Genomic DNA, 20,680 nt, shown 5'->3' with positions numbered 1-20,680 from the left:
ACGAACAGACCGCTGAGACTCCTTGAAAGTTTTTTTTCTAGGGGACTGCTCAATTGCAGATGACTTTAAGGTCTAGAAACCCTCACGCAAACATGACCGAGATGAAGGGGCCTCAAGGTACATATGCTCCGTGACCGAAGACGTTCTTCTCGTGGTCCGAAGTGACTACAATTGGGAAGGCAAGGATGTAGTAGTCCCTGGGCTTGAGGATGCCATTACTACCCACGTGGAGGGGTACTTAAGTGTTTACACTTAACCCCTCACTTTGGTTCCTATGGACCCGATTGTTCTGTATTTTTACAAGAGGTAAGAGGTGTGCCTCGGGCAAATCCATCTATCTCTATGGAGGATTAAAATCATCCTTCGCTACTTCGTGAATAAGATCGAGTCTCGTTCATTCACAATCTACCATCTACTTCGTTTATACAGTCCCCAAATTTTTCGAGGGGGATTGATCAAGCTTACTTGCTGGACTAGCAAGGCCCCATTTTCGAGTATTGACGAAGACCGAGACCAGGGCTCGCAGGGACGCTTCGTTCGGGTGAAGAGCGAAGACTTGATTCCTCCCTAGTTCATGTCATTCTCTGAGAAGTGGAATGCATCTCGTAAGTGCAGTCTCTCCTTAAGCATAAATGTTTTCTTTATTTTCTTTCTTCTCATTCATACTAGTAGTTGTGCAACTGTACCCCAGGTCCCAAATGCACCCCCCCCCCCGCTAAAGGAATGGATCCAAGGCATCTGTACACAGATAATGTACTCCGAGCGCACATGGCACAAGCTTTCGAAGGGTCGACAGGAGGCCCGTTCTCATGGTAAGGTCTCGCTCGGAATAGTTTATACCATGCTCCTAACCTTCATCATACTGATTTTCCTTCCCCTTTATTTTTGTAGGTTTGCCTAAGACCACCAAACTTAGGCCCTTGGAAGGGGACGAGGACGTATCCTTGTTTGTTGACCCCTCTGTTACGGGACAACCTAGGGCTGTCGTGGAGGAAATAAGAAGGAGAAAAGAAAGGCTTCGAGCTCCCCGAGCTCTATGGTGAAGCCAAAGAAAAGATTGGCTCATAAGCCAAAGAAGAGTTTTGGTTCCCAAGCACCGGATTCATATTCACTTCTTCGGCTCAGAGATGAGTCCGAGGAAGACAACATTTTGTGGCCCAAAGGTCGACCCCTACCGGGCAGCAGGCGACAGCTGAGGGGGAGATTCCTGAGTTCGATCTCCATCAAACTCGAGAGATTGATATAGACACAGAGGCTGAGACCCCTCGGAAAGCGGGCTCCGCTCTAAAGGAAGAGCCCGGTATATTAGAAATTTTGAGGACGCTCTCCTACACCGATTCCATGCATGAGGAAGCCCAAGAACGAAAGGAGAGGTCCAATAAAGGGGTCCATGGCGCGGACCATACCCTTTATTATTTTTTTGATGGTGTGGACTCGTCCACTATAGAAGATTTTTTCCGGCTAGGCAACCTGGAAGCTCCGAAGAAGGACACATCCTTTGAGGTTGATGGGTTGCGTTCAAGCCCAAAATTCATCAACCAATTCCCTAATCCGATTGCAGATCCTGGCCATAAGAGATCGGGTATTCTTACAATCCCGGAGGATGCCCGAGTTCTGTCTACTTTTGTGGAAGAAGTAAGCTACATTCGATGCCTGGTGACCGAGGAAGACCAGGCAAAAATGAACGAGGTAAATATGTTGTGCCTTTTCAATGAGGCGCAGCAGTCGTTGAACCGAGTAAGACATCATTGCACCTTCTTAAACTTTACTTAGGTTTTGATATTTCTCACCTTTTTCACTATTTTGCAGACCTCGATTCTTCATCATGAGAGTTTCCTTCGATACGGGGTCGAGGTCAGTCAGCTCGAGATCGAGGTCAAGGAGCTAGCCCAGAAGAGGGATAGGTACAAGCTCCTCAGCGAGCAACAAGAAAGGGTCATTAAGGACCTTCGAGCCGAGCTGGAAAAGGCTTAGAAAGAAACAGCGGTCATAAGGAGGGAGCATGCCAGCTTGGTTGAAAAGGTAAAGGTCTTTGAAGTTAAAAATGGGGAACTAGTCATAGTGGATTACCATAAAACCTCGTAGGTCTAGCGAAAGATCGACCAACTCCGAAAGGAGATGGACGAGATCCAAGTCATGGCCGATGGGTGGAAATATAAGATGGATCTGCTAGCCTCAAAGAAGGAAACCGCCCAAGCAAAGCTATCTTCGATAGAGGTTCAGCTTCGAGTGGCGAATGAGAAAGCTGATAAACAGGCCCAGCTAAATGAGGATCTCTGAGTGCAATTGAGCTCGGCCACTGTAGAAGGGGATGCCATTGGTAAAGAGCTCGAAGCAACAAGGTCCAGGCTGGAGACAACCTCTTCCAATGCCGAAGAGATGGTGGCCCAATACAAGGCCAATAATGAAGCAGTCGAGGCCCGCCTGAAGACCATTACTGAGTACGTGAGGCGGTTATCTTGAAGGGTGAACCTCGAGGAAATCCATTCCCGAGGCTTCGACATGTCTGCAGAGAACGAGGAGGCAAAAAGACTTGAGGTCGATGCTAAGAAGCTAGCTGAACCCGAAGGTAAGGAGGGCTCCGAAGACACCGCTGGTTCTAGTGACGAATTGGGCTCCGGTGAAGATCAGGCATGAATGCATTAGGATTTTTTAGTTTTTGAGTTGTGAATATATTTTCTGTTCATTTTGAGGCTATTTTTTGTCGGGCCTTTGTAAAGATATTTCGGAATATATAAAATTTTCCCCCTTTGGCAATTTTAACTTTTTATCATTTTTTCACAATTTCCATTCTTGCAAATATTTTTTATGCCTTAGCATAGAATTAAATGTAGTAATAGGTCGTCTATTTTTGAAGGTCCAAATAGAACATGACCTCAATACAAGCTTTTATTTGCTCGAAGTTTCGAAAAATCGGAGTGACCGAAAGTTTTCCAAAATACTTAAATGTTTTTAAACGATGCTTTTGTTAAGGGTAACCTTTTGGCAGGTTTTGAATATTTATTAAAGGCCTTACATTTTGGTAATGGGCTTCGGACGTCTCCGAGCCGCTTTTAAGGGTGGCCATAGCCTTTTAGGTATAGGCACTACCTAATAGGTTTTGTGCCACCAAGTTTTGATAACCTGAGTTGGCCAAACTTATTTCGGACAATAGTACCCAAGCGGGGGTAGCTCCTGGGCTCGTATTGGGGTAGCCCTTGGGCTTGATAGTCCCCGGGTAGGGATATCCCTTAGGCTCGATGCTTTAAGAGGCAAAAATATGTAATAGCAAGTAGAAACTTTCTTTCTTTTCTGTGTAACGCTCAAAATTGAAAACGAGTATTATGGCTAAGGTGGCCTACGCAGGCATGGTTCATTTGACTGTTTGGCCCTTATAATAAATCTTAACTACTGAGCCTAGGATGTTAAGCACAAAGTTTCCTTCTTCCCTTGCTAAGGAGCTTGACCTAAGGGTGATGGCCCCGAGTATTCAAGGTCGATCTTGAGAGGGCTCGGATACTATTGATGAGACCATCGACTCTGATTTAAAATTAGTCTTTGATTCTAAGTCAACACCGTTTATTATTGCCTCGTTAGAAACCTTGCCGGAAAACCCATTTGGGACAAAACCGGTTCAAGAAAAAAGAGTGCAACACATGCTTTCATACCTAATAGCCAAATTCTCCTTTGGTTGTTGCCTACTGATCGCAACCAACTCCACACTACTAAAAAGTAGGAAGAGAGGGTCGCAATAGCTTTTACCCGATATGAGGGTCGGGATCGATTTCCATAGAGAGCTAGGAATGGAGTCGAGTATCTATCTAGACTAGAGTTATGTAATTGTTCCAAATGTCACTTCCAAACATATTTTGAATTTTATTTAACAAACTAATATTATCAATTACTAATTAGAACTAAATTATGTTAATAAGAAAATTGCTAGAGTTGAATCTAATGGGTAGAAAGGCGCTCGGGAAGTGACTTTCACTTAGGTGGCTAATTGACGAGTACATGCTTCTAAGATTCAATTGACATGATTGGGGAAATATGCTATAAGCGTTGCACAATTTTACCCACTCTCACACCTCTTGGTAGAGAAAGTGATTTTGCCCAATTGACTCTCTCGAGACCAAATGGGTAGGCAAATTAGCACAAGCAACAAGGGTTCAAGTTGGGTAATTACTTTCTCGAGCTTTAACCCTTTAATTGGGACTATCAATTCTCTTGAGTCTATCCCAATTCCTTGTTGGGTCAATTTTGGAGGCTTAGGCTCTCTTTCTCAAGAAGAGCCAAGTGAACTTAGCACAAACTTGAGTTTGCAACCACCAATTCATAGATTAAACCATAAAATTGACCCAAATAGCAAACACCCATAGTTAATCTAACCCTAGATGGCAACACCCATCAATTACCCACACTAGGGTTGAGCCACAACCCTAACTAATGGGTTTAGCTACTCATGCATGAAGAGGAAAATAGAGAAATAGATGAAGAACAAGACATAGTAATTAAAAGCTAATGTAAATACTGAGAATCTATCGTTAAATCTAAGTTAAGATGCCAAAAATGGCTATACAATAGCTTCTCACGAGTGCAACTACGTTCTGGAAATAACTGATACCCTAAAAAATGAAAAAATGTTCTATTTATACTAAGCTGGAAAAACTGGACAAAAATGCCCCTGCGGGGTTAGTGCGGACCGCACAAAATGGACCGTGGCCGCACTACGCTCTTGGACTTGAAGTCTTGGTTCTATGAAATCAGGCTCCGTGGACTGCGCAGAATGGACCGCGGCTGCAGAGGCAACTAACGCGGTCCGCACAAACATGACCACAGACCGCATAGATTTGAAGTTAGCACTGGACATCTCTCTGATCTTCTCCTCTGCGGACCGCACAAAATGGCAGTGCATCCGCAGAGCTTTCGCTGCGGTCCGTGCAAGATCAAATGCAGATGCACTGCCTTGAAGCTCAATTTGTCAGCTCTCTGAATCCCCTAGTGCGGACCGCACAAAATGGAATGCGGCCGCACTAGGCCTTTTTGTCCTGAGTTTGCCTTGTCTTTGGTACTTGAGCAGGTTTCACTCCTTTTGAACCGATATTTCATATTTCGTCACTTTGTCAATCAAACCTGCAATCAAGCACAACTTATGAGCCTTTTGGGACTATTTTGTAAGAAATTATAATCAAAGTGTAAGCAGGAGGGGGCATAAAACATGTCAAAATTCCTAGTTATCAACTCCCCCAAACTTAAGCTTTTGCTTGTCCTCAAGTAAACAAAATAAGACCCACCCCTTAAGGGAAAATCCAAGTATTTTTAGCTATCCTAAAGTAACCTCAACAAGTATCAATTGGGACTAACAATTGCCCTCAATGCGAATGAATCATTAACAACATTTAACCTTTGATAAACCATGGATCAAGTGTGACACAAGAACATCAAGAGTTGACTCATTACATCAAAGAACTCTCTCAATTACTTCAGTCATTGTGGAATCCAAACTCACATATCCTCAACTCTCCCTAAGTAAACCTCACATTTTAGAGTATTAGCACACAAACCGAGGTCAATGGGAATTCCCTCATCTCTCTCAAGGAAAAGTCACAAGTCCGGCTCTAAGTACCATATGCTTGCCCCTCATGTAAGTATCCACTAATGCAAGCTTTATTCAACTCAAGATCATATAAGGCTTTTGTGGAGTCATTGTGAAGGCTTTTGGTTCAGGGTAGGACATGTTTAGATCTAAGTGGGTTCCATCTTCCCTTAAGCACTTATTTTGATTCATTTGGCACAATTCTCTTGACTCTTTGAGTCATCTTACTTCTTTCTAAGGGGTTAAAGAGGCACACTGTCACTCTTTCTCATGCAATTCAAAACATTTCTCATTTTTCAACTTTCCACACCCTTTTCTCTTTTGCTTTTCTTGAATCCCTTTTTATTCTTTTTTCACATTGGATTTTCTTATTGTCTTTTTCTTTTCTTTCTTTTTCATTACCTTTCCTTTTCTTCGCTTTTGTACCTTTTACCACTTCGTTCCCTTCCTCGTCTCTCCCCCTAAACTTATATTTTTGCCATGTGCTCAAGGAAAGATCGAGTGCCAAGAGAGAGTATCTTTTAGAACGGACTTGTGTCATGGTTTCTGAAAGAAAAAGGTTTAAGGCTCAAAAGGGTTTGCTAAGGATCATATTATTGGTAGGCTATGGAATTTTTCAACTATCATTTGGATCAAGGAGAGCCTATAATCACTTCTCACATCAAATTTCACTTAAAATTTCGCCTCAACAAACATTTAGGACAAGTTCTAGACCAATGGCTCGGAACTTGGACTCGCAATTTGATTTCTCACCACACGAGCTAAAGGATTGCTAAAGATATAGAGTCGGGGGCCCACAACAACCTTAGACACGATTTGAGCACACAATGGTCCTGAAAGACCACTTGATGATTATTCTTCAACACAAGAGTCTCAAGGTCACGACTTTCACCATCCTAAACACAACATTTTGTCTTTGACCATGAGATCAAAGGAAAATGTGCTAGGCCCAAGTGAAGCTTTGCTTGATGTACCCTTAACTATAAACTACCAAAAACAAGAAACAAAAACAGACTCAAACCCTTAAGAAGGTTGTCACACCATCCATCATTGGGAAGAGCCACCCGGTTCACACAATACTCCACCTTTGGAAAAAACCGTGACCTTAATAAAACCAAAGGTTTATTGAAAGCGCCAAAAATGAAACAAACTACAAACATAAATAAGAAGCTAAAAACGAAAAAATTTTGCGAAAATAGAAAGAATATATACAATAGGGGAATTGAATATACAACGGGGAATAAATATATACAATGATGTAACTTTATATACAGACCAAATGAAAGATAAAAAGTGCAATAAAAGTAACTAAATGCAAGATTATATACAGACCAAATGAAAATCAAGAAAGCCTACACTAAATCAGTACATATACAGTCATCCAAAGATAAAGGGCACACCCCCTCAAATAAAAGCTGGCATTGTCCCCAATGCCAACTAAATCAAATAGCACCAAAAATAAAATAGAGGAAGGATATGAAGACTCCCTAAGCCGTGTCCGTCTGCATCGGAGCATGAGCGGTCCCTGGGTCCTCTATATGCTTGGGAAACTCAGATTGGTTTCCAGTATCCTATTGCTCAGATGCTGGAACCTGGGTCTGGACCTAGACAGGCTGTGTATTAGATACATCCTATGGCTGGAGGGAGGAAGCCTCTGGTGGGTCCGCCAACTGGATGATGGCATCATCTGCGCTCGGGATCATCCTCCTCCTCTTTGGAGGTCGCTGTGACTCCTCTGACTGAGTATCTACTGCTGGCACTACTGCTGAAGCTGGGTTCTCAAACAATAAGTCTAAAGGCAGCTAGTCTGCCTTCAGCCTATCCAAATCCGCTCGTAGCTCCGTAACAGACTCCTTGGAAGCCCGTGTCTTGCGCAGCTTCTTATGCTTCTTGGCAAGCTCCTTTAGAGCCTTGCCATGTGAATTCACTGCCTTTGCCAAATCAGCCTGGGTAGTGAGGATTTTCTCTTGGTTTTCAAGTATCTTCTTCAAAGCATCCTCTATAGACTGTGGGACCTATGCTGGCTGTGGTGCCGATTGAGCTACAATAGTAGAGGTCAAGGTAGACAACTTAGATGAAGCAGTATACATCCAGCTGTTTAAACTCTGAAACGTCTGACTCAGTCGATGGGCAGTGATGGGATGGGCCCGAGTAGATGGAATCTCTGGGCCCGTTGATGTGGAAGGGCGTGGGGGAATATCAGAAGTGGAGGGTCCGGGAGGCATCTTAGTAGAGATCGAGGCAGGCTCAACGGGGGCCTCTACCACAACTGGCTCATCAAACTGGCCAGTTGGGGCAGAAGCGGGTGCCTTGTAGCTCTTGTCCTTGGGATTGTCTGGTCCCTTCAGACTATACCATGAGAATGGGGCTGTAGCCTTTACCTTGATGTCAAACCGCCTCTTTTCTACCTTTAAATCTATGAAGTACATGGTCAGGGTGTTGTTGAACAGGTAGTTCATATCAGTCTCAGTACCCACAAGAGAGATGATGTGGGACATCATATTCCCCACATTGATAGGGTACCCTGCCATGATGGAAGCAACTAGGACAACCAGATGGAGAGGTAGAGTCTGATCATGGGTAGTGGGGTATAATCGGCTGCATACAAACGTCTCCCAACCACTTGCCTCAAAGTTAAGAGTCCTCCAAAGTATCTTGACCCCAACGGTCAACCACTCTGGAATGGTACATGGGATTGCGAGGTACTGAGCTAACCATGTGCGGACCTCCTCGCCCATCTCTAGCTTTTCCATATAGAGGGTCTCATCCTCTTCATTGAAACCCAAATACTTATTCAACGACTTCCCGTCAAACAACACCTCTTTGTTTCGAACCTTGGTTACTTTGGAAACCCTTGACGATGTGGGCTACATTACAGTAAAACTCCTTGACCAAGTGTTCATTTGCCTCCCCGCAGTCATCTAAAAAGTTCTCACCAGCCACCACTCCCTGAATTTGTGGTATGCCACCTGGCTCACGAATCTGTCTTCCCACACTTCGGGTTTCCTAGTACGGGCAATTCCCGCAACTTGAGGCTCACCCCCCTCAGGTACCTCTTCATCTCCATCATCACCTCCACCTGCACTCTCCCCGGATAATGAAGCTGTGGGGGAGGTGGAGTACTCGCCACTGTCGGCTGCTGAGCCCTCAGACGACTCAGAAGGTATGTGCTCTAGAGCTTGGGCAATAGGTGATTGTGTAGGAGAATCATCAGTCAATCCGAAGTTGGAGATGAAATGAGTTGGAACTGAGTCGGAGGAGATGTCTTGGGAAGGAAAGTACTCACTCACCGATTGATCACAGGCTATGTCACTTGCCTTAATTGCTTTCCTCATGTTCTTTATGTTTTTTCTAGCCTGTGGAGTGAGTTTTACCAACCTTTGCTTCCCTCCCCGGGAGGAATCACCTCGGTCGGGTTGTTTTGAGCCTTTGCCTCATTGTTTAACCATTTATCTGCAAACACAGCATCTAACGTTGTTAGTATTAGTAGAGACAGTGAAACATTAGTTCAATAAGAATTGCAGAACAGAAACAGACAGATGCAGACATAGTTGCAGAATAGTCCAGTGCGGACCACACAAAAAGGAGTGCGGCCGCACTGGGGCCACTGTGGACCGCACAAAAGCAACCGCAGTCCGCACAGGGGTGGGGTCCAGAGTACCCACCCTCATAATCTGACCACAGCGGACCGCACATAATGGTACCGCGGCCGCACTGGGCTTAAGGTCACCTTGCACAAGTTCATCACTGCGGTCCGCACAAAGTGGTACTGCGGACCGCACTAAGGCACCGTGGACCGCACAAAACTGACCGCTGTCCACAGAGGGTGCCCAAATATGGCACTAAGCTAAGGTTCGAGATTTTTGCTTTAAGCCTAAATTTGTCCCTAATTGATGTTTCCATATGTTTACCCAGTCCATTTTGTACTTCCTAAGCCTAGTTAAACTAACAATTAACTAGCCTAACTAATCTAGTGAAGAGAATATGAGAGATGGAAGAAATACATGCTAAGAAGAAAAAATAAAAACTTAACTGTAAAGTTGACAAGCAAAGGGGAAGATTAATATACCAGGTTGTAAGAGGAATGTAAACAAAGCAATGAAAATATGCAATCACGGTCAAGGCTCAAGATGAATAGTATTTAGTCTCTATGAGTGTAATATTTACGAAAAGTATAAATAGGGGTCCCTGGGGTCTATTTAGAGAAAAACTGCTGGGACCCATACTCACCTACCAGCGCGGCCGCACAAAATGGATCGCGGTCCGCACTGGGTTTGTTGATACCCAATTTTTCCCTATATATATTTTATACTCAAAATACTTTCAAAAGAGTATGTGTATGCATATATAAGCATGCCCAAGTATTTTGGTATTTTTCCCAAATTTTTTAAAGATTTTCAAAACCAATTTATTGTCTATTTTTAACAGTACAAAATCCAATAATTATTTTCAAAATTATCATTTTGGTGAATAATTTATTTCCATCCTCATAGTTACACCAAAATATAATTAACGTGATTTTTGCATATTTTTACAAATTCATTTAATATTTTTAAGCTAAATTACATAAAATTGCAATTATGGCCTATATTACGATTAATAGCGTTTTGCAATTATAAAATCATTTCCAGAATTTTTAGATTAATATTTATATATTACTAATTAGTTCAGTGCTTTTAATTTATTTTAAAATCATTTTAGCTATTTTTATAAATAAAAAGGGGGAAATTGGCTATTTAACACATAGCCCATTATTATTTCAATTTTAGCCTCAAATTGATCCCCAATTCCGCCCCAAATTGAAACAACCCAATTTCAATTTTTACCCGACCCCTTGACCCGTTTTCAGACTCGTCCGACTTCCCCTTTAATCCTGGCCGTTGATCATTTTGATCAACGACCGTGATTCGTCCTTTCCTTTTTTAATTCCCTAACCCCTCTTACCCTAACCTCATTTCCACCCTTCAGCCGCCCTTGAATCCCAAACTCTCTCAAGACTCTCTCAAGGTTCTTCAGAACCCTAGCCTCCTCCTACCTTGTTCCATCGTGTTTTCACCGGAGTCCATGGCTTCTCAGGCCATGGACAGCTTATATCACCTCCTCTGGCTCTTGCATGCCAGATGCTCGAAGGTTCGAGGCCAGACCTCGAAGTTCTTCACTCAGACCTTCATCGATTTGAAGATTCCGGCCATCTCCGGCCTTGCTACGATTGGCTCTTGGTCTTCTGAGCCTGTTTCTGACCTCATCCGACTTAGATCGGACTTTTCCAAGCCTTTCTCATTCAGGGTTTTCTAAAACCCTAATTACTCGAGGTTTTTTCTGATTATTTTTTAGATCTGTTATATGTTTGCACTTTGGTTAAGTTTCTTAAACGTTTTCTTCGATTTTCTTTCAAAAGTTACTTCTTTTCGATTAGGGTTTCTGGAAAAGGTTCTTAAAAATGTTTCTAACTCTTCTTCTTCTTTTCTTGGTATGAATCGATCCCTGCTATGTTCTTATTTGCTATCTTCTAACTCGCATGTTTTTTCATGTGTTCTCATGTTTGCTGTATTATGAAGTTTTTCTATTGTGCTCCGTTCTGTCTTCTACTGGTTCCAATATCATGCTCTCACATGCCTATGTGCTTTATATATGAGAACTTTTCTTTCAAAAGGGTTTTACCAACTATTAATTGATTCTGAATTCCCTCAGTGTTTCTTACTTTATTGTTACTGATTTTCCCCTAATTGAACCTCCTTTTACCTCTCTTTCGGACTTGGTTCATTGGTAATTTCGAATCCCTGATTCCTTGATTTACTAGGTACTAATTGATTTACTGTGTTCTTGCCTTATTTGGGCTAACCGTATATTTTAAAATTTTCTTTCCTTAGTTAAACCCCTATGTATTTGCCCCTAATTTCCTACTTTACACAAGATGTTTACTTGATTCTCTTTCCTTGATTGATTGCTGTCCATTACTGTTTGAGTTTGAACTCTTTAATTAAAGGAAGTTCTTATGTTGATTGATTATAATTGATACATAGTTCCATAATTACTATGATTCTTCCCTTACTCTCTACCTATTTTCCAAGCTATAAATACTTGACTCTTTTTCTTTTCACCAAAAAACGGAATACACTTCAGAGCTTCACTTAATTCTCACAACCCCTTCTAAAACTTTCTGCACTTTGGCTTTCTCAAGACTTCTGCTTTCATTTGTTTTTCCTGAAACTGGTATGTCCTAGTTTTGATTCTAGCATCAACCCCAATGTGTTTACTTACAAGTTTTTATGTCTATGCCTACTTTACTTCTCTGTAGAATTCAACTTCTATGATAGTATTCTTATGTCTTGCTATCTGTTACTGCAATGAATCCCATTCCCCATACCCCTTTATGTGCTTGAGCTGTGGTTTAAGACATGGCAATACACAAAGTTATTGTCCATGTATTAAAACTGGATCCTTTGGATCCTAGACTCTTTCAATTTCCCATACCCCATTTCCTTAGGTGTGTTGAGTTGAGGTATAGCCTGGCAGTATCTAAGTTGTTGTCTAGGGCTAAACCTGACCTTCAATAGGTCCTAACTCTCTAATTTTTAGCTGACAGGCTGGTCAGGGGTGTGCCAACACTCCTAATTGCTGGGCATGACCACCAGCCTGCCTTGGCATTCCCTAATTCCCCTCTATTGCACCTACACCTATTGCTAGAACCTTAAGTTCTGCCCCTCTCTTTTGAGCCTTGCTTTGGGACCTTGAGTTCCCTCTGAACTTGGACATTTGAGGGCTGGCCCTTCCACACTGCACTATAATCTAATTCTGCAATATATTTGGAGTGTAAGCACTGCCTGAATTTCCTGAAACTCCTTGGATCTCTGAAATACCCCGGATGAGAGAAGGCTTTGGAATCTGATCTTTGAAAGTTGGTTTATTTCATATTTCAGACCTGGGGTCTGAATTAGGCTCTCCTTGGTTGGAATCTTTAATTTCTGATATATTTTCTTTATTCATTCTGGTCTGTAATAATCTTGTAATAAACATTTGGGGTCGGCTAGTGGAAAAGGGCAGGGAACTATGCATGCAAGGGGTAGATACCATGTTCATAGGGAATTACTATACTTCTGAAATTCTGCACTCATGTAGATACCATGTTCATAGGGATTACCATTTTTATAAAGTTCTGCATTTTATAAATCATTGAAACTCTGCATTCTCATATAGATACCATGTTTATAGGATTTCTGCATTCTCATATAGATACTATGTCTATAGGGTTTTCTGCAATTTCATAACAGATGCCATGCCTGTAAGCCGATTCTAAAATCTGCATCTTCATATAGCCATCATGCCTATAGAATTTTCTGCATTTTGCATCCGTCATTAGGCAAACCTATTATAGGATTTAAATACCTAATCAATTGCATGTAGACAACCTACCAATAGGATTCCTACATAAGCAATAACAGTGCTCAAACCAGTAACACCTAGAAAGCATGTCTATAGGAGCTGTTAACTGAACCTGAATCGTCAACTCGCTTATAAGCCTAAAATCAGTAGCAATGATGTTTAATGCCATCTTATGTCCCTGTAATTGAAAATTCTTTTTCTACAATCAGTTTACTTCTTTATTTCTGAAACTAATAGATATCATGCCTATAGGTCTGTTTAACGCATAGGCAAGCCTTAGGGTAAAAATTTATAATTACATCAGTTTTGATAATTACAACCAGTGGGCAGGTCTAATTCGGACTTTTTATTTGAAAAATATGTGATAAATTAGCCACCCTTCCTACGTTAAGTTTAATACAGACCAAACCAGTATTTGTAAGTCGTGCTAGATAATCTGCTGCTTTGAATGAGGAGGCTGACTTGAGCCTTAACTGCTATTTGTTTCCCTTTTAACTACTATCTGTTATTGCTTGTCGCCTAGATTTCTATCCTTTTGAAAACTCCGCAAAAGCCCCAACTCCCTCCCCTTTAGGATTAGGAGTCCCATATGCCTCCGGGACTGATAGGATTGGGACGGGTAATAGCATGCAATAAGTAACGATACCATTTCGCGCTTTAACACCTTAACGGGGTGGGAAGGGTAGATATGGATATGATGACCAATGTGCTAATATTACGTGCGACCCCTCTTCTGAGGAGTGATTGTTGGGTATTTCATTGAAGTGATCCATATTAATTATAAACTTAGGACCCCCTCCCTTTATTTGCTTTCATCTCTTCTTGTAAAACTATTCAAATCTTTTTTTTCATAAATGTCTGCCCTCTCTACTTACCTTCGAAAGTTTTCAACCTGATTACAATGTTATATGCGAATCCTTATTTGAGCCTTGATTGTTTACTTGTAAAGTCACAATTGTAACATGGCCGGGACCACACTAGTGGATCTTGAGGGGCGCCTAACACCTTCCCCTCGGGATAATTTCTAGCCCTTACACTAATCTCTGGTCTCTTCATCTCAAGCCCTTCTTAAAGTGTCCTAATGCACTATAATCATTAGGTGGCGACTTTTCAAATTCCGAAACCCAATTCTCGAAAGGGAATAGAGTTGTACTCCCAATGTCGTATACCCGATTTCGACCCATTAGAAAAAGGGGGCGTCGATAGGGTTTTGTTTAGAAAAGGTCTGAGAAGGCAACCACTGCGGTCCGCACAAAACAGACCGCGGCCGCAGAGGTCCACCGCGGTCCGCACAAAATGAAATGCGGCCGTGGTGGCAGACTTCACAGAGTCTTCACATTGGTCATACCAGTGCGGACCGCACAAAGTGTAGTGCGGCCGCACTAGAAACTTTAGAGGCTTGTTCAATTTTTCCATCATGTTTTGCACTGCATCAACACAATCCCTGCACATCTCACAACCAATTAGCACAAAAATCAATCCTACACTACAAAGAAAGTCAAAGAAAACAAGAAAAAAAAAGACATGGGTTGCCTCCCAAGAAGCGCCTGATTTAACGTCGCGGCACGACGCATGGTACCACCACATCACTTGAGATGAAGGAGCACTACCACATGGCTGTCATCAAACTTTCCAAGATAATGCTTGATCCGGTGCCCATTAACTCTTAAGACTTCACCATTTTTGTTTTCAAATCAAGAGCACCAAATTGTGTTACAAACACAACTTCAAACGGTCCACTCCATTTGGATTTGAGCTTTCCCGAAAACAGACGTAACCGGGAGTTGAACAAGAGAACCAAATCACCTACGTTGAACTCCTTTCCACGAGTATATTTGTCATGAAGGTACTTTATCTTGTCCTTATACAAGGACGAACTGGAGTAGGCATGGAATCTAAATTCATCGAGTTCATTGAGTTGTTCAACACGAAGGTTAGCTGCAACATCCCATTCAAGATTAAACTTTCTTAAAGCCCACATGGCCTTGTGCTCTAACTCAACTGGAAGATGGCATGCTTTCCCAAACACCAACCGATACGGGGACATCCCAATCGGAGTTTTGTAAGCCGTCCGATAAGCCCATAAAGTGTCATCCAACTTCTTCGACCAATCGGTCCTATTTGCATTGACCGTCTTTGACAATATACTTTTGATTTCTCTGTTGGAGACTTCCACTTGACCACTAGCTTGTTGATGGTAAGGGGTTGAAACCTTATGATTGACACCATACTTGGAAAGCAAAGTGTCGAAAGCTTTATTGCAAAAGTGAGACCCCCCATCACTAATAATCGCACGAGGAGTGCCAAACCTTGTGAAGATGCTCTTTTTAAGAAATGAAACAACACTTTGGGCTTCATTGTTAGCCAAAGCCACGACTTTAACTCATTTTGAGACATAGTCAACCGCCACGAGAATGTAAGTATTCCCACAAGAGCTAACAAATGGACCCATGAAATCGATGCCCCAAACATCAAAGATATCCACTTCAAGAATGGTATTGAGAGGCATCTCATCCCTTTTTTAAATTCCGCCCGCTCTTTGGCACTCATCACACCTCTTCACCAAATCGCTCGCATCTTTGAACAAGGTGGGCCAATAGAATCCACAACTAAGAACTTTCGAGGCAGTCCTCACCCCACCATGATGGCCACCATTGGGTGAAGAATGGCAAGCCTCTAAGATACTCAATTGGTCTTCCTCCGGGACATATCTACGAATCACACCATATGTGCAAATCTTGAACAAGTATGGCTCTTCCCAATAGAAATCCAAACTATCCCGCTTGAGCTTCTTCCTTTGGTTAGAAGAGAGCTCATATGGCATTATTCCGGTCACAAGGTAATTGGCAACATTGGCAAACCATGGCATATCCTTCATTGACACCGCAAGGAGTTGTTTGTCAGAAAATGTATCATTGATCTCAAGGCTATCACAAGGCCTCCCCTCCTCCTCCAAACGGGACAAGTGGTCCGCCACTTGATTCTCACTACCTTTCCGGTCCAAAATTTCTAGATCAAACTCTTGGAGTAGTAGTACTCATCTCATCAATCTTGCCTTGGAGTCTTTCTTTGTCATCAAGTACCTAAGGGCGGCATGATCGGTGTGCACTATAACTTTGGCCCCCATAAGATAAGGTCGAAACTTTTCCATAGCAAACACAATAGCCAACAACTCTTTCTCGGTGACTGTATAGTTCCTTTGAGCCTCATTTATGGTCTTGCTTGCGTAGTACACCAGATGAAACATCTTGTTGATCCTTTGGACCAAAACAGCCCCAACCGTAACGTCACTAGTATCACACATGAGCTCGAAAGGCAAGCTCCAATTTGGTGCGGTAATGATATGGGTAGTGGTCAACTTGAGCTTGAGAATCTCAAATGCTTGCATACACCCCTCATCGAACACAAACTTTGCATCCTTTTCTAGCAACTTGCACAAAGGGTTTACCACTTTTGAAAAATCTTTTATAAACCTCCGGTAAAAACTGACATGCCCAAGAAAATTCCTCACCCCTTTGACAGAAATGAGGGGGGAGCCTTGAAATCACCTCTATCTTGGCTTTGTCAACTTTAATCCCTCACTTTGAAATTTTGTGACCCAACACTATACCCTCTTGTACCATGAAATGACACGTTTTCCAATTGGGTACAAGGTTGGTGTCTTCACATCGGGCCAACACTCTATCCAAATTTCCCAAACACTCATCAAAGGAATCCCCAACCACACTGAAATCATCCATGAAAACCTCCAAAATATCCTCCACCATGTCGGTGAAAATAGTATCATGCATCGTTGGAAGGTCGCCGGAGCGTTACACAATCCGAACAACATTCGAGAGAAAGTGAATGTGCCATACGGATAGGTAAAAGTTGTCTTCTCTTGATCCTCTAGGGCAATTAAAATTTGATTGTACCCCGAGTAACCATCCAAAGAGCAATAAAAAGCACGCCCCACAAGACGATCTAGCATTTGGTCAAGGAATGGCAATAGGAAATGATCCTTTCGAGTTACCTTATTTAGCTTCCGGTAATCCATACACACTCTCCACCCGGTGACCGTCCGAGTAGGAATAAGTTCATTGTTATCATTGGTCACCACAGTCATGCCACCCTTCTTCGGCATAAAGTGTACCGGAGAAGTCCATGAGCTATCAGAAATGGGGTACACAACCCCGACATCCAACCATTTAATAACCTCTTTCTTCACCACTTCTTGCATAGCCTCGTTCAATCTTCTTTGATGCTCCAAGGAAGGCTTTGCATCATCCTCCAAGATAATTTTATGCATACAGAATGTAGGGCTTATTCCCTGAATGTCAGCTAGAGTCCATCCAATTGCCCTTTTCCACTTTTGAAGAACCGCCAAAATGGCCTCAACCTGCAAGTCCATCCAAGTGCCCTTTTCCAATTGCTACCACTTTGTTGTTGATTGCCCCAATTTCCTTGGGGTCTCCATTGTTGGTTTAAAGAGTTGGCTCTATTACCTTGATAGTTGTTGACATATTGTACCTCTTCACTTTGGTCATTATAACCATCATTTTGACACCCATCATATTCATCAACAAATTGCTCAGAATTTCCTTGATTTTGTTGCCTCCTTTGCCTTCTGTTGTTGACAAGCATACTAACACCCTCCATGGCATTCACTTTGCGAGAAATTTGAACTTGTTGCAATTGTGCCTTAGCCAATTGATTCATCGTAGTAGTAAGCTCAGCTATCGCTTGCCCGTGATCATGTAATTCCTTGTGCAAATGGATAACCGTAGGGTCACCTTGAGGCACATTTTCTCTACTCTGCCATGCTGAAGAAGTGTCCGCCATTTCATCAAGTACATCACATGCCTCCTCATAAGAAAGCTTCATAAAAATGCCCCCGGCAAATTGGTTAACAATGCATTGATTTGTAGTATTTATGCCCCGGTAGAAGGTTTGTTGGATCATGGCCTCGGTCATATCATTATTTGGGCACTCCTTCACTATCGTTCTATACCGCTCCCAAATCTCATGCAAAGGTTCCGTTGGCTCTTGCTTGAAGGCTAATATTTCATCTCGAAGTGCCGCCATATGACTAGGAGAGAAGAATTTGGCAATAAACTTATTCGCCAACTCATCCCAAGTTGTGATGGAATGGTTGGGGAGTCTCTCGAGCCAATCCAATGCCTTTCCCCGAAGTGAGAACGAGAAAAGTCTCAATCTCAACACATCCTCAGATACATTCGTCTATTTGCTCCCCCAACATGTATCTATGAACCCCTGGAGATGTTTGTAGGCATTTTGATTTGCAGTGCCCGTGAAGTACCCACGCTACTCAAGTAAGGTCAACATCACATTGGTTATTTGAAAGTTTTCCGCCCGGATTCGGGGTGGGACAATAGTACTTGCGTATCCCTGGTTCAGTAATACTCTGGGAGACACTCTTGGAGGAGCCGAGGGAGAGTCTGGAATATTGTCATTTAGATTAGCATAGACATTTCGGCCTCTCCATTGACCTTGAGGTGCAAGAGGCACCTCATCTTGCTCAAGATCATCTACCTCCTCCCCCGCTATAACATTTCCAAGAGGATCATTAGCGTTGTTTAAAGCCATGTTAGTACCCAAGTAATAACACAAACAAGTAAGTAACAAGGAAGGAAAGAAGAACAATACACAAAACTAACTAAATAGATAGCCAAAACCGTTAGCTCCCCAGCAATGGTGCCAAAAAGTGATCGCAGCCAACTACACACTACTAAAAAGTAGGAAGAGAGGGTCGCAATAGCTTTTACCCGATATGAGGGTCGGGATCGATTTCCACAGGGAGTTAGGAATGGAGTCAAGTATCTATCTAGACTAGAGTCGTGTAATTGTTCCAAATGTCACTTCCAAACATCTTTTGAATTTTCTTTAACAAACTAATATTATCAATTACTAATTAGAACTAAATTATGCTAATAAGAAAATTGCTAGAGTTGAATCTAATGGGTAGAAAGGCACTAGGGTAGTGACTTTTACCTAGGTGGCTAATTGACGAGTAAATGCTTTAAGATTCGATTGACATGATTGGGGAAATATGCTACAACCATTGCACAATTTTACCCACTCTCACACCTCTCGGTAGAGAAAGTGATTTTGCCCAATTGACTCTCTCGAGACCAAATGGGTAGGTAAATTAGCACAAGCAACAAGGGTTCAAGTTGGGTAATTACTCTCTCGAGGTTTAACCCTTTAATTGGGACTATCAATTCTCTTGAGTCCATTCCAATTCCTTGTTGGGTCAATTTTGGAGGCTTAAGCTCTCTTTCTCAAAAAGAGCCAAGTCAACTTAGCACAAACCAGTGTTTACAACAACCAATTCATAGATTAAACCATAAAACTGACCCAAATAGCAAACACCCATAGTCAATTTAACCCTAGATGGCAACATTCATCAATTACCAACACTAGGGTTGAGCCACAACCCTAGCTAATGAGTTTAGCTACTCATGCTTGAAGAGGAAAATAGAGAAATAGATGAAAAACAAGACATAGTAATTAAAAGCTCATGTAAATACTGAGAATCTATCGTTAAATCTAAGTTAAGATGCCAAAAATGGCTACACAATAGCTTCTCACGAGCGCAACTACGTTCTGGAAATAACTGATACCCTAAAAAATGAAAAAATGTTCTATTTATACTAAGTTGGAAAAACTGGACAAAAATGCCCCTGCGAGGTCAGTGCGGACCGCACAAAATGGACCGCGGCTGCACTAGGCTCTTGGACTTGAAGTCTTGGCTCTCTGAACTCAGGCTCCACGGACCGCGCAGAATGGACCTGTTATCACACACTATCTCGGCGGGTATCCTGAACCGACATATTATGTGGTCCTAAATAAAGTCAATGACTTCTTTTTCCCGGACCATCTCGAATGCTTGAGATTTGAACCATTTGGAGAAATAATCGGTCATAAATAGTATGAATTGAGCCTTACCAGGTGCCCATGATAGGGGACCAACAATGTCCATTTCCCACTTCATGAACGGCCACGGGGACAAGACCGAATGTATTAGCTCTTCAGGTTGATGGATCATCGGTGTGTGTCTCAAATAGCGGTCACATCTTCGTACAAAGTCCTTTGCATCTTTCTCCATGTCGATCCAGTAGTAGCCGACCCTTATTACCTTTCAAACCAAAGATTCTGCCCTCAAATTATTTTTATAGGTCCTTCATGAACTTCCCTCAAAACATATTCGGTGTCTCCTGACCCTAAGCATATGGCGAGCGGACCATCGAACGTTCTTCTGAATAGAGTACCTTCCAACAGGCTGAACCTGGATGCCTTCGTGCATTGAGCTCTCGATTCTTTAGGATCCGACGAAAACTTCCCAATCTTTAAGTAGTCTATATACTTGTTTCTCCAATCCCAAATTAAACTTGTTGAGTTTATTTCGGCATGGCCTTCTTACACTACCGATGTCATGAGCTGTACGACCGTTCCTGAGATGAATTCATCGTCATCAACCGATGATCCCAAGTTCGCCAAAGCATCGGCCTCGCTATTTTGATCTCGGGGTACATGTTATAGAGTCCATTCCTTGAATTGATGCAGTGTTACCTATACCTGTTTATCGAGCCGGGCTGACCCGTTTTCAGCCTGCTTCAGCCCGTTTTTAGCCCGCTACTGTTCACGTTGGGACGGGTTGGGACGGGGGCCGGGTTGTGTACGTTCACGTTTAGACTAACGGTGCCCCGAACCCGTTAAGCCCGA

The sequence above is a fragment of the Nicotiana tabacum genome, chromosome 18, assembly GCF_000715075.1.
Source record: "Nicotiana tabacum cultivar K326 chromosome 18, ASM71507v2, whole genome shotgun sequence".
NCBI lineage: Eukaryota > Viridiplantae > Streptophyta > Magnoliopsida > Solanales > Solanaceae > Nicotiana > Nicotiana tabacum.
This window is presented reverse-complemented; position numbering follows the sequence as displayed.